We start from the raw sequence: 12,561 nt of genomic DNA on the forward strand, positions 1-12,561 counted from the left end.
CACGGCCAAGACTCATAAAAGTAGCTGTGTTCAAGAATCAACATACTGAACTAGGAGAATCAATAACACTATCTAAATTCTAAGTTCCTATAGATGCCAATCATTCTGAGCTTCAATGGATAAAGTGAGATGCCAAAATTGTTTGGAAACAAAAAGCTACTAGCCCCGCTCATTTGATTAGAATCAGAGCTTCACTCAAAAACTCTGAGATATTATTGTTTCTTGACTCATTTGTATTCTATTTTATTTGTCTAGTTGCTTGGGGACAAGCAACAGTTCAAGTTTGGTGTTGTGATGAGCGGATATTTTATACGCTTTTTGGGGTTAATTTCATATAGTTTTTAGTATGTTTTAGTTAGTTTTTAGTTTATTTTCATTAGTTTCTAGGCAAAATTCATATTTCTGGACTTTACTATGAGTTTGTGTGTTTTTCTATAATTTTAGGTATTTTCTGGCTGAAATTGAGGGAGTTGAGCAAAAATCTGATTCAGGCTGAAAAAGGACTGTTGATGCTGTTGGATCCTGACCTCTCTGCACTCGGAATGGAATTTCTGGAGCTACAAAAGTTCAATTGATTCACTACCAATTGCGTTGGAAAGTAGACATCCAGGGCTTTCCAGCAATATATAATAGTTCATACTTTTCTCAAGGATAGACGATGTAAACTGGCGTTCAACGCCAGTTCCATGTTGCAGTCTGGCGTCTAGCGCCAGAAACATGTTACAAGTTGGAGTTCAATGCCAGAAACAGGTTACAGCCTGGCGTTGAACGCCCAAAACAGCCCAGGCACGTGAGAAGCTTTAGTTTCAGCCTCAGCACACACCAAGTGGGCCCCAGAAGTGGATTTCGGTACTATCTATCATAGTTTACTCATTTTCTGTAAACCTAGGTTACTAGTTTAGTATTTAAACAACTTTTAGAGATTTAATTTTCATCTCATGACATTTTTAGATCTGAAATTTGTACTCTTTGACGGCATGAGTCTCTAAACTCCATTGTTGGGGGTGAGGAGCTCTGCTGTGTTTCGATGAAGTAATGCAAGTATTTCTGTTTTTTCATTCAAACATGCGTGTTCCTATCTAAGATATCCATTCGCACTTCAATATGAATGTGATGAACGTGATAATCATCATTATTCTCCCAAGAACGCGTGCCTGACAACCACTTCCGTTCCACCGTAGAATGAATGAATATATCTTGGATCTCTTAATCAGAATCTTCGTGGTATAAGCTAGATTGCTGGCAGCATTCAAGAGAATCCAGAAAGTCTAAACCTTGTCTGTGGTATTCCGAGTAGGATTCAGGGATTGAATGACTGTGAGGAGCTTCAAACTCGCGAGTGCTGGGCATAGTGACAGACGCAAAAGGATAGTAAATCCTATTCCGGTATGATTGAGAACCTACAGATGATTAGCCGTGCGGTGACAGCGTACCTGGACCCTTTTCACTGGAAGGATGGAAGGTAGCCATTGACAACGGTGATCCACCAACACACAGCTTGCCATAGGAGGACGTGCGTGCGTGAACAAAAAGACAGAGGAAAGCAGAGATTCAGAAGACAAAGCATCTCCAAAACTCCAACATATTCTCCATTACTGCATACAAGTATAATTTGTGTTCTGCCCTTTTACTTTTTACAATTCAAACTAAAAATTATCATTGATATTATATCCTGACTAAGAGTTACAAGATAACCATAGCTTGCTTCAAGCCAACAATCTCCGTGGGATCGACCCTTACTCACGTAAGGTATTACTTGGACGACCCAGTGCACTTGCTGGTTAGTTGTGCGAAGTTGTAAGAGAGTAATGTGAACATTGACATCACAATTTCGTGCACCACAAGGTATAAGAAATTTAGGTCTTATCCTAGTTATCTTTATCAGGTGTGAAGAGAATTGGATTCTGCTCCCACTTTTAATTAACCCTTGTTGAACAAAGGAAAGTCAAGTGGACAAATTAATTTGATCCTCAGGTCCTAGTCAACTCCTATGGAAAGACTAGAGTTATTGGAGTACAAATTAACCAGCTAAGAATTCCAATTTCAATCAACAGCTGAGTTGATAACTCAAGTATTATAAATTACTTAACCAAAGCCAAAAGGGGAAAATAAATCTTAAATTAAATTGAAAATATCCATAACATAAATAAATCAAAGCAATCTTAATTCTGAAATACCTCAAATTATATTAAATAGAATATTCAAATCTAACATGAAAATTCATAAATTAAATTAGAAAAATAAATAAAAGGAACATTGAACCTGAAATTGAGAAATAACCATAACTAAAAGGAATCCTAATTCTAAAAATCTAAATCCTAAATCCTAAGAGAGAGGAGAGAGCCTCTCTCTCTAAAACTACATCTAATCCTAAAATTGTGTATATTGAATGTATGATGATTGAATGGATGTATTTCTCCACTCTGTAGCCTCTAATCTGTGTTTTCTGGGCCGAAAACTGGGTCAAAAATAGCCCAGAAATTGCCCCCTGCGATTTCTGGTACGTACAGGTCGCTGCAAAGTGACACGGAAGCATCGTCCACGCGTTCGTGCGGATTGTGTTTTTGCCAGGTCACGCGTCCGCGTGACCAACGCGTTCGCGTCACCTGGCTTCAGTGCAGCTATGGCAAATTATATATCGTTGCGAAGCCCCAAACGTTAGCTTTCCAACGCAACTAAAACCGCATCATTTGGACCTCTATAACTCAAGTTATAGTCAATTTAGTATCAAGATGTCAGGCTGGACAGCTTTAGCAGTTCCTTCAGTTTCTTGTATTCCTTCCACTTTCGCATGCTTCCTTTCCATCCTCTAAGTTATTCCTGCCCTGTAATCTCTAAAAACACTTAACACACATATCATGACATTGAATGGTAATAAGAGAGGATTAAAATTAGCAATTTAAAGGCCCAGGAAACATGTTTTCAATCATAGCACAAGATTAGGAAGGAAAATGTAAAACATGCAAATCATATGAATAAGTGGGTGAAAAGCTGAAAAAAACCACTCAAATTAGCACAAGATAAACCATAAAATTGTGGTTTATCAAGCTTCCAACCAGTCCTTTACCTGATCTCTCAGAGCAAACGGAAAGAGCATCAGCCTGTAGACATCAGGATCCACTCCAAAAGTATCACAAATCTACAGGAAATCAGATATGAACATGATGGGATCTTCCTGTGGGAGTCCATGAAATTGGCAGTTTTGCTGCACTAGAATAACTAATTGTGGGTTGAGCTCAAAGCTGTTTGCTTTAATAGGAGGTACACTAATGCTCCTTCCATAGAAGTCAGGAGTGGGAGCTGTATAAGATCTCAAAGTTGTTCTAGATTGAGGCCCAGTTTGGAGAAACAGCTTAATTAAGCTCCTTTTCAAAAAATAACTTAAATAATAAATGATTATATTAAAAGTAGCTTATAAATAAGTTATTTTGTGTTTGGGTTTTTAGCTTTAAAAGCGCCTATTTTATAGAAAGATGATAAAAAGTAGAAGTATTATGAGAGAAGTCATTTTTTTTAACTTCTGTATAAGCTCCTAAATAGCTTCTTAGAAAGCCACAATTTGATTTTGAAAATTGTACCAGACATTAATGCTACTACTTTTCATAAGTCAAAAGCTAAAAAAAAGTTACTTTTGAAGCTTCCCAAACGGCCCTTTGAGCACCCTCATTCAGATCCATAGTGATTTTAGTGTTTCTCTGCAAACAAGAGATAAAGAAAAGGGGGAGCCTCTATGTCAAAGTCTAGAGAGCTCCCAGTGAGATATCTCGAAGAAACAAGAATTAAATATTTTTTATTTTTTTCGAAAATAAATAAAGAAAATAGAATACTAATTTTGAAAATTAAAAAATAATACTTAGAAATTTCGAAAAATTTAAAAAAAAATCAGAAAGAAAGGGGTTTAAAAATTTTTGAAATTCAAAAATAAGAAAGAAAGAGAAACTATGGAAACACCAAACTTAAAATTTGAATTTAAATGAAAATAAGATAAAGTAACAAAATTTGAAAGTATAAATAAGATAAAGATCAAGATAAGATATGATTCAAAAATTAAAAAGAACTAATTAACTAAGAAAATCACTAAAGGGACATTAAACTTTTAAAATTTAAAATAAGATAAGGCAGACAACTAGTTAACAATATTTGATTTTGAAAATTTTGAAATTTAAAAAGAAAGAGTCAATCAAAGATTTTAAAAATTAAATTTGGAAAGAAAAAGTTAAACAAGATAAGATAAGATTTAAAATTTAAGACAAGAAATTTGATTTTGAAAATTTTCAAATTTAAAAAGAGAAAGTCAAAGAAAGATTTTGAAATTCAAATTTTAAAGAAAGAAAAACTAACCAAATATTAAACTTTTAAAAATTGAATTTAAAAGAAAAGATAAGATAACAAAATTTTGAAAATCAAATAAAAAAGATAAGATAAAGATTTTAAAGATAGAAAAGTTAAACAAGAAAAACAAGATTACTAATCAAGACACCAAACTTAAAATTTTTTTTAATTTAAATTGAAAATTTTCAAAAAATTAAAAATTAAAAAGAAAAGAACAACACTAGATGGACACCAAACTTAAAAATTTTGAAATCAAAGACACTGATTTTCGAAAAATTGAAAAGAAAAAACACTAAAAGACACCAAACTTAAAAATTTTAAAATCAAACAAAGAAAAAAACAAAAAAAATTTCGAACACCAAGTAGAAGTACCTGATCTAAGGAGCAAGACAACTGGTAGTTGTCAATCACGAACAATCCCCGACAACGGCGCCAAAAACTTGGTGCTCGAAATTAGAACTCACACAACTGAACCAGCAAGTGCACCGGGTCGTCCAAGTAATACCTCAGGTAAGTGAGGGTCGATCCCACGAGGATTGTTGGATTGAGCAAGCTGTGGTTATCTTGCAGATCTTAGTCAGGCGAAATAGAAAGATAATTGTTGTTGTCGTAGGCACATAAACAAACAATAAAGAAAGCAATATGGAATTGGTGTAGAACAACAAAGGGAAATCAGTTAAGGCCTTGGAGATGCTTGTTCTTCCGGATTAATACTTCTTACTGACCACTTTAACAATGAGTGATTCATTCAATGGCAAGGCTGTAAGCGATTAAAGCCGAGGCTAGTGGTCATTAATCTCCTCTGATCCAGATCACACGCCGGTGCTAATGGTCATCCAATCTGAACGAGGGTGAAGCTCACACAATTCAATCTCTGGTGATCCTACTTAAAACACCACAGACAAGGTCAGATCTTCTGGATCGGAGAATGATACTCTGTATTCTAGCCTTAACGCCACAGAGACCTCAATTACCCATGACTAACGAGATTTCATGTCACATATCCCAATTAGCCCAGATACTCTCTTGGAACCTATGATGTACTCTCGAGCTGTAGCTCAATACTATTCGGCTAAGGCTTCGCAAGAGCTCATGTAGAATAAGGGGTCATACTCTCGTTCTGGGGCTTCTGAGGGTGTGGTGCTTCAAGCTCCTGAATGGGAGTTATAGAGGAGGCATGTGAAAGTGTAACCTCAGCCTTTTCTGAAGCCTCTCTCTCTGCTGACCCTTTAGCAGCTTGCACTTCCTCCTTTGATACGAATTCAGGATCCATTATGATGGCCATGCATTCTTCTCTTGGGGTAGGCACTGGGTTACTGGGAAGAGTGAGAGGTCTCTTAAGTTCCTCGGGAAGGTTCGTCTGAGTGACTGCACTTCACTCCTTAGTAAGAACCATTATCTCTACTTTCTTCCAATCCCTCTTGTTATTCAGTATGTCCTTCATGAACTTAGCATATGAAGGCATCTGTTCAAGAGCCTCTGCAAAGGAAATTTCGATCTCCAGCTTCTTGAAAATTTCTAGGAACTTGGAGAATTGCTTATCCTTTTCTTTCCGCTAAAGTCTCTGAGGATGTGGCAACTTGGCCTTGTACTCATAGGTCTTGAGTGGTGTAGGGTGAGTGTCCATAGTGGCAGAAGAAGGGTTACCAGCTTGCTTAGGAGGGGTGTTCTTTGAACTTGCGCCTGCATGGCCTCCCCTAGCTGGGCGTTCAACGCCACTGCTGGTCCTTTCCTGGCGTTGAACACTAGTGGTGCCACCTCCTGGGCGTTGGACGCCAATGCTATCCCTTTCTGGGCGTTCAACGCCTCTGATAATGCCTTGAATCACTGTGTGTTCATCCTCGGCCGTTTCTTCTTCCCCTTGCTTCTTACTGTTCTGAGGCTGGGTGTTCAGGGTCCTACGACTCCTCAATTGGATGGATTGGCACTCTTCTCTTATCCGTTCAGACAAATGCTATTCAGTCTGGTTCAACCGTGCTTCCATATTCTTGCTAGAAGCTCGGGTTTCCTGCAACACTTCTTGCAAGCTTAGAACTTGTTGGGTTATAAGGTGCAGCTGCTGGGTTAAAGACTCAGTTTGTTTCGAAGGGTCTAATTTAATGGACACTGTCTTGACCTCTCCCTTCATTAAAGTCTCATCAGATGAGTATAGATACTGGTTGCTGGAAAATGTCTTAATAAGTTCTTGAGCTTCTTCAATTGTCTTTCTCATATGTATTGAACCACCAGCAAAATGATCTAGGGACATCCTAGCTATGTCAGAGAGTCCGTAATAGAAAGTATCCAGCTTGACCTAATCTGAAAACATTTCAGTGGAGCATCTTCTCAACATCAGCTTGTACCTCTCCCAAGCATCGAAGAGCGACTCACTCTCTCCTTGCTTAAAGGTCTCAATGTCTATCATCAACTTAGTCAGCTTCCTTAGGAAAAAGAACCTATTCAGAAACTTGTCAACAACCTTATCCTAAGTGTTCAAACTCCCCCTTGGGCTGGTTGCAAAGCCAATCCTTTGCTTAATCCCTCACAGCAAATGGAAAAGCATCAGTCTGTAGACTTCAGGATCTACTCCATTGGTCTTCACAGTATCACAAATCTGTAAAAAGTCAGAGATGAATTTATTGGGTCTTCCTGTGGGAGTCCATGAAACTGGCAATTCTGTTGCACTAGAAAGATCAACTCTGGGTTGAGCTCAAAATAAGCTACTCCAATAGGAGGTATACTAATGCTCCTTCCATAGAAGTCGGGAATGGGAGCTGTATAAGACCCCAAAAATCTTTTGTGTTGAGCACCCTCATCCTGATCCATAGTGATTTTAGTGTTTCTCTGTAACAAGAGACAAAGAAAAGGGAGAGCCTCTATGTCAAAATTTAGAGAGCTCCCAGTGAGATATCCCAAAGAAACAAGAATTAAATATTTTTTGTTTTGAATTCGAAAATAATTAAATAAAATACAAAAAAAAATCGAAAATAAATAAAATGAAATAAAAATAACTTAGAAAATTCGAAAAATTTTAAAAATTAGGAAGAAAGAGGTTTAAAAATTTTTGAAATTCAAAAAGAAAGTAAAAGATAACACCAACTTCTGAAATTAAAATTAAAAAAATCAAACACTAACTAACAAGATTTGAAAATAAGATAGAAGATTTGATTTTGAAAATTTTTGAAATTTTTAAAAGAAAGAGTCAATCAAAGATTTGAAAAATTAAATTTTAAAAGAAAAAAGTCAAACAGGATAAGATAAGATTTTAAAATTTAAGACAAAAGATTTGATTTTGAAAATTTTCAAATTTAAAAAGAGAAAGTCAAAGAAAGATTTTGAAATTCAAATTTTAAAGAAAGAAAAACTAACCAAATATTAAACTTTTAAAAATTGAATTTAAAAGAAAAGATAAGATAACAAAATTTTGAAAATCAAATAAAAAAGATAAGATAAAGATTTTAAAGATAGAAAAGTTAAACAAGAAAAACAAGATTACTAATCAAGACACCAAACTTAAAATTTTTTTTAATTTAAATTGAAAATTTTCAAAAAATTAAAAATTAAAAAGAAAAGAACAACACTAGATGGACACCAAACTTAAAAATTTTGAAATCAAAGACACTGATTTTCGAAAAATTGAAAAGAAAAAACACTAAAAGACACCAAACTTAAAAATTTTAAAATCAAACAAAGAAAAAAACAAAAAAAATTTCGAACACCAAGTAGAAGTACCTGATCTAAGGAGCAAGACAACTGGTAGTTGTCAATCACGAACAATCCCCGACAACGGCGCCAAAAACTTGGTGCTCGAAATTAGAACTCACACAACTGAACCAGCAAGTGCACCGGGTCGTCCAAGTAATACCTCAGGTAAGTGAGGGTCGATCCCACGAGGATTGTTGGATTGAGCAAGCTGTGGTTATCTTGCAGATCTTAGTCAGGCGAAATAGAAAGATAATTGTTGTTGTCGTAGGCACATAAACAAACAATAAAGAAAGCAATATGGAATTGGTGTAGAACAACAAAGGGAAATCAGTTAAGGCCTTGGAGATGCTTGTTCTTCCGGATTAATACTTCTTACTGACCACTTTAACAATGAGTGATTCATTCAATGGCAAGGCTGTAAGCGATTAAAGCCGAGGCTAGTGGTCATTAATCTCCTCTGATCCAGATCACACGCCGGTGCTAATGGTCATCCAATCTGAACGAGGGTGAAGCTCACACAATTCAATCTCTGGTGATCCTACTTAAAACACCACAGACAAGGTCAGATCTTCTGGATCGGAGAATGATACTCTGTATTCTAGCCTTAACGCCACAGAGACCTCAATTACCCATGACTAACGAGATTTCATGTCACATATCCCAATTAGCCCAGATACTCTCTTGGAACCTATGATGTACTCTCGAGCTGTAGCTCAATACTATTCGGCTAAGGCTTCGCAAGAGCTCATGTAGAATAAGGGGTCATACTCTCGTTCCATCCCAGATTCATAAAGATGGAGAACAAAAATATATCATGGAATGGAATCAAACATATATTAAAGTAGAAAAGTAATGATATTAATCCATAGGAATGAGCAAAGCTCATATCCTTAACCGAGGAGGTTTAGTTGCTCATAATGTACAGAGAAAACAGAGAAGTGTCTGACTCCCTCCTGGGAGGCGTCCCTCCTGAATGGGTGCCTCCTCTTTCTTTTAAATACTAATCTAATAATAAATGCTAGACCTAAAAAGATATTATTTTTAATTAAAAATTACAAAAATGAGATCATCTATGCTAAAGAGTGCAAAAATCCACTTCTGGGCCTACTTAGTGAGTGTTTGGGCTGAGCTTAGCATCTAACTTGGATTAGTGGGCATTGAATGCCCACTAGGGAGTGTAAACACACTGCCTTGCTCCCTTGGTGGTGTTGAACGCCAGTTTGGGCGTTCAACGCTGGCCTTAGTCCTTCATGGTCGTTGAACGCCAGAAAGGGGGTAAGTTGGGCGTTCAACGCCCGTTTTAGGCAGTCGTCTCCAAAGAAAAGTAGAGACTATTATATTTTTCTGAAAAGCCCTAGAAGTTAGCTTTCCAACGCCGTTGAGAGTGTGTCAATTGGACCTCTGTAGCTCCAGAAATGCTCGTTTGAATATATGGAGGTCAGGACTTGACAGCATCTGCTATCCTTTCTTTACCTCCGAATCAGACTTGGCCAAAACTTGCTAATTTCACACAAAAATACCTAAAATCATAGAAAAAATACAAAAACTCAAAGTAGCATCCAAATATGAATTTTCACACTAAAACATACTAAAACTTGGTAAAATTTAATAAAATATAACTGAAAACACTAAGAAAATAGTACCAAAAAGGGTATAAAATATCCACTCATCAGCCGGCACAGGCCATCCCTGTTGACTAGCATTGTTACACACTTCAGGGAGTACAGTGCCATGATTGGAGAACCATACTCGAAGAATGGATTCATAAATGGGGGAATCACTGTAACAGTCGGTTGCGAGATAGGAATCTGCAACCAATTCCCGACTTTAGCACGTCTGCCGATTACTATAGTTGGTACCATAGATTATTCTGGATGTACCTGAGGTTGTCGAAGTCATTCCTCAATAGCCACCCCAACAGCCATATGCAGTGTTCCAGCCATTTCCTTATCATCGCCTACAACTACCTCAGCCATCACAACCATCATAGCCATCACAACCACCACAGCCATCACAGCCACCACAACCATCACAACCATCACAGCCACCACAGCCAGTACCACAGCGAGCACCAATGCTTGCCTCACAGTGAGCATAACCATCTAGGATTCGAGTTTGTAGACTTTCCCCAATTGTTACCACAGGTAGATACGTCTGCGGATGATGTTATAATCACACGTTTCCTTGCTAGTGGTAGTCCTCTTGATGAATATCTCATCCCAGCAGTGGCATCATAGCAGTTGCCGCAGTCACACCGGGCATCAGTGGATAGTTTAGCTCGTTGAAGCCATCGTACCCCCATACCCAATAGTCGAGTGAGTGGTTGCATCAATCCGCATCTTGAGATCGGTACCGGTCATGTAAATGTGCGAACAAAGGCTCTGAGGGGTCTTGACTTGAATGCACCAACACAGCAGGAGGTTGTTGACGAGTATATCCTTGGTCCTTCCGCTCCGGCAGAAGCAGGTGGGTCAGGTCTAGTAGAAGGACAGGCAGTTGGTCATCAATACAATCTACTGATAGGTGTCTGTCCACCGAACAGGTTTACTTTGTCAAGTGTTAACAAGATAGCAAACAAGGCGATAGGGTTTTTTAAGAAGAGAGCTGATTAGTTGAACTTATTCTATTTACTCTTTGTATTAGTGGTCGTCTTCAGTTTAGTCAAACTTAGCCTAAACCCTAAACCATAAAACCCTAAACTTAGCCTAAACTTAGTTGAACTTCTTCTATTTACTCTTTGTATTAGTTGTATGCGCCTTCAGTTGAGTTGAACTCAGTATTATTTAATCTTTGTATCCATTGTAATTAATATTCAGTCGATGCGAAATTAGTTTATTTAATCTATAAACCCTAAAACTGAAGATACATTAGTTTATCAAGAATTCAAATATATTAACTTAAAAATACATAAACTTAGAAATTCATAATCCAACTACAACGAACAAATGACCTCTACAACTAAAAATAAACCCTATGAACCACCACTGCCACTATGATCCTGTGTCCCGCAAAGACGGCATACTCGGGGACTACGCATTTCCCGTGAATCCATTTCATTCAAATAGCGAGTCAATTTGGGACGACCTTCTGACTTTCGTCTCAAGGCAGGATTTGCGACCATCGTCGGTCCTAGGTAATCAGGCTATGATTCTGTGTCACCCAACGGGAGAAACTCAATTTTATAGACCTTGCAAATTTTCGACATACACCTGCCAATCGAGGCGCTACTTAGCACAGCTCACAATAACATGGCGACGTGGAAGTCGCTCCACCTGAAAATGCCCATAGTCACATCTCCAACGTGCAAGATCAACTACTAACACTCGGCCGCTTGGCATTTCGCACACCTTAAACACCTCGTTTCTTCTATCAAATCGGTGCACAACTATGTTTCCTGCATGTTGCATATTTTCCTTTATCCGCTGAGTGGTAAAATTGAGAGTAAGTAAATCTAGCACACTTCCGCTAGTAAGCCTCAATATTCTTCTGCGTAAATAGCTCGTTCAACCGATAATATATTACTCAAACGAGCACCAAGACAGGCAGATTTCGGGCACCCTTCAACACTGAATTAATGCATTAGACAAGGTTCATCGTCATGTGGCCCCATCAATGTCCCTCGTCAAATGCCAACATACACTGAGGTAGTTTGATGTTGTCGCACCAACGGGCATATGCCTCACCTCGTTCTTGCAACCTCTTGTAGTTGACGTTGTACTCCTCCACCGTCCTTGAATACCCAATGTTGACCACAAGCTTTTGCAAATACGAGGCCTTGAATTCCCTCAAGAAATTACTACTAATGTGCCGAATACAAAACAAGCACCATGCTCTCAGAGGTTTCCAATCACCTCTGCTACGATTTACTGCTGCCCAGATTGACTCATGACGATAAGAGATTATACCCACGCTATCTCTTCTTACAACATGCCTTCGTAAATTACTAAGAAAAAAGTGTCACACATCAGCGGTCTCACCCTCTACGATGGCAAAAGCAATCAGCACCGTGTTTTGAATCTTATCTTGCGCAACTGCAACCAAAAGGCAACCTTTATATTTTCTATATAGGTAGGTGCCGTCAACTTGAACCAATGGCTTGCAATATTTGAAGGCTCTTATGCATGGATTGAAATTCCAAAATACCCGATGAAGTATCCTAACACTCGCCACCTCTTCACTCCTGTTATACGGGGGTCGTGTTTCTATTTGGACTTGTGAACCAGGCATCTTCTGGACCATTACGGAGAACCACAACAGAAAAGCTCCGTAAGATTCTTTCGATCCACCGAAAACTTTTACTATCGACTTCTGCTTTGCCAACAAGCCTTTCGGTAACTAATAGTGTAGTTGAATCTTGCTTGGACTTCCGCAATTATAGATTTTGTAACAACCCTAGTTTTTGAAAATCAAATAATTAGTTATTTGTGATTTATTTTAAGAAAATTATTTTGCTAAAGGTAATTAAATAGAATTTCTTGATAATTGGAATTTAAATTAATTAGAATTTTTATATAATCTTTATTATATATTTGGTATAATTGCAAT

This window comes from Arachis ipaensis, chromosome B05, assembly GCF_000816755.2.
Source record: "Arachis ipaensis cultivar K30076 chromosome B05, Araip1.1, whole genome shotgun sequence".
Lineage (NCBI taxonomy): Eukaryota > Viridiplantae > Streptophyta > Magnoliopsida > Fabales > Fabaceae > Arachis > Arachis ipaensis.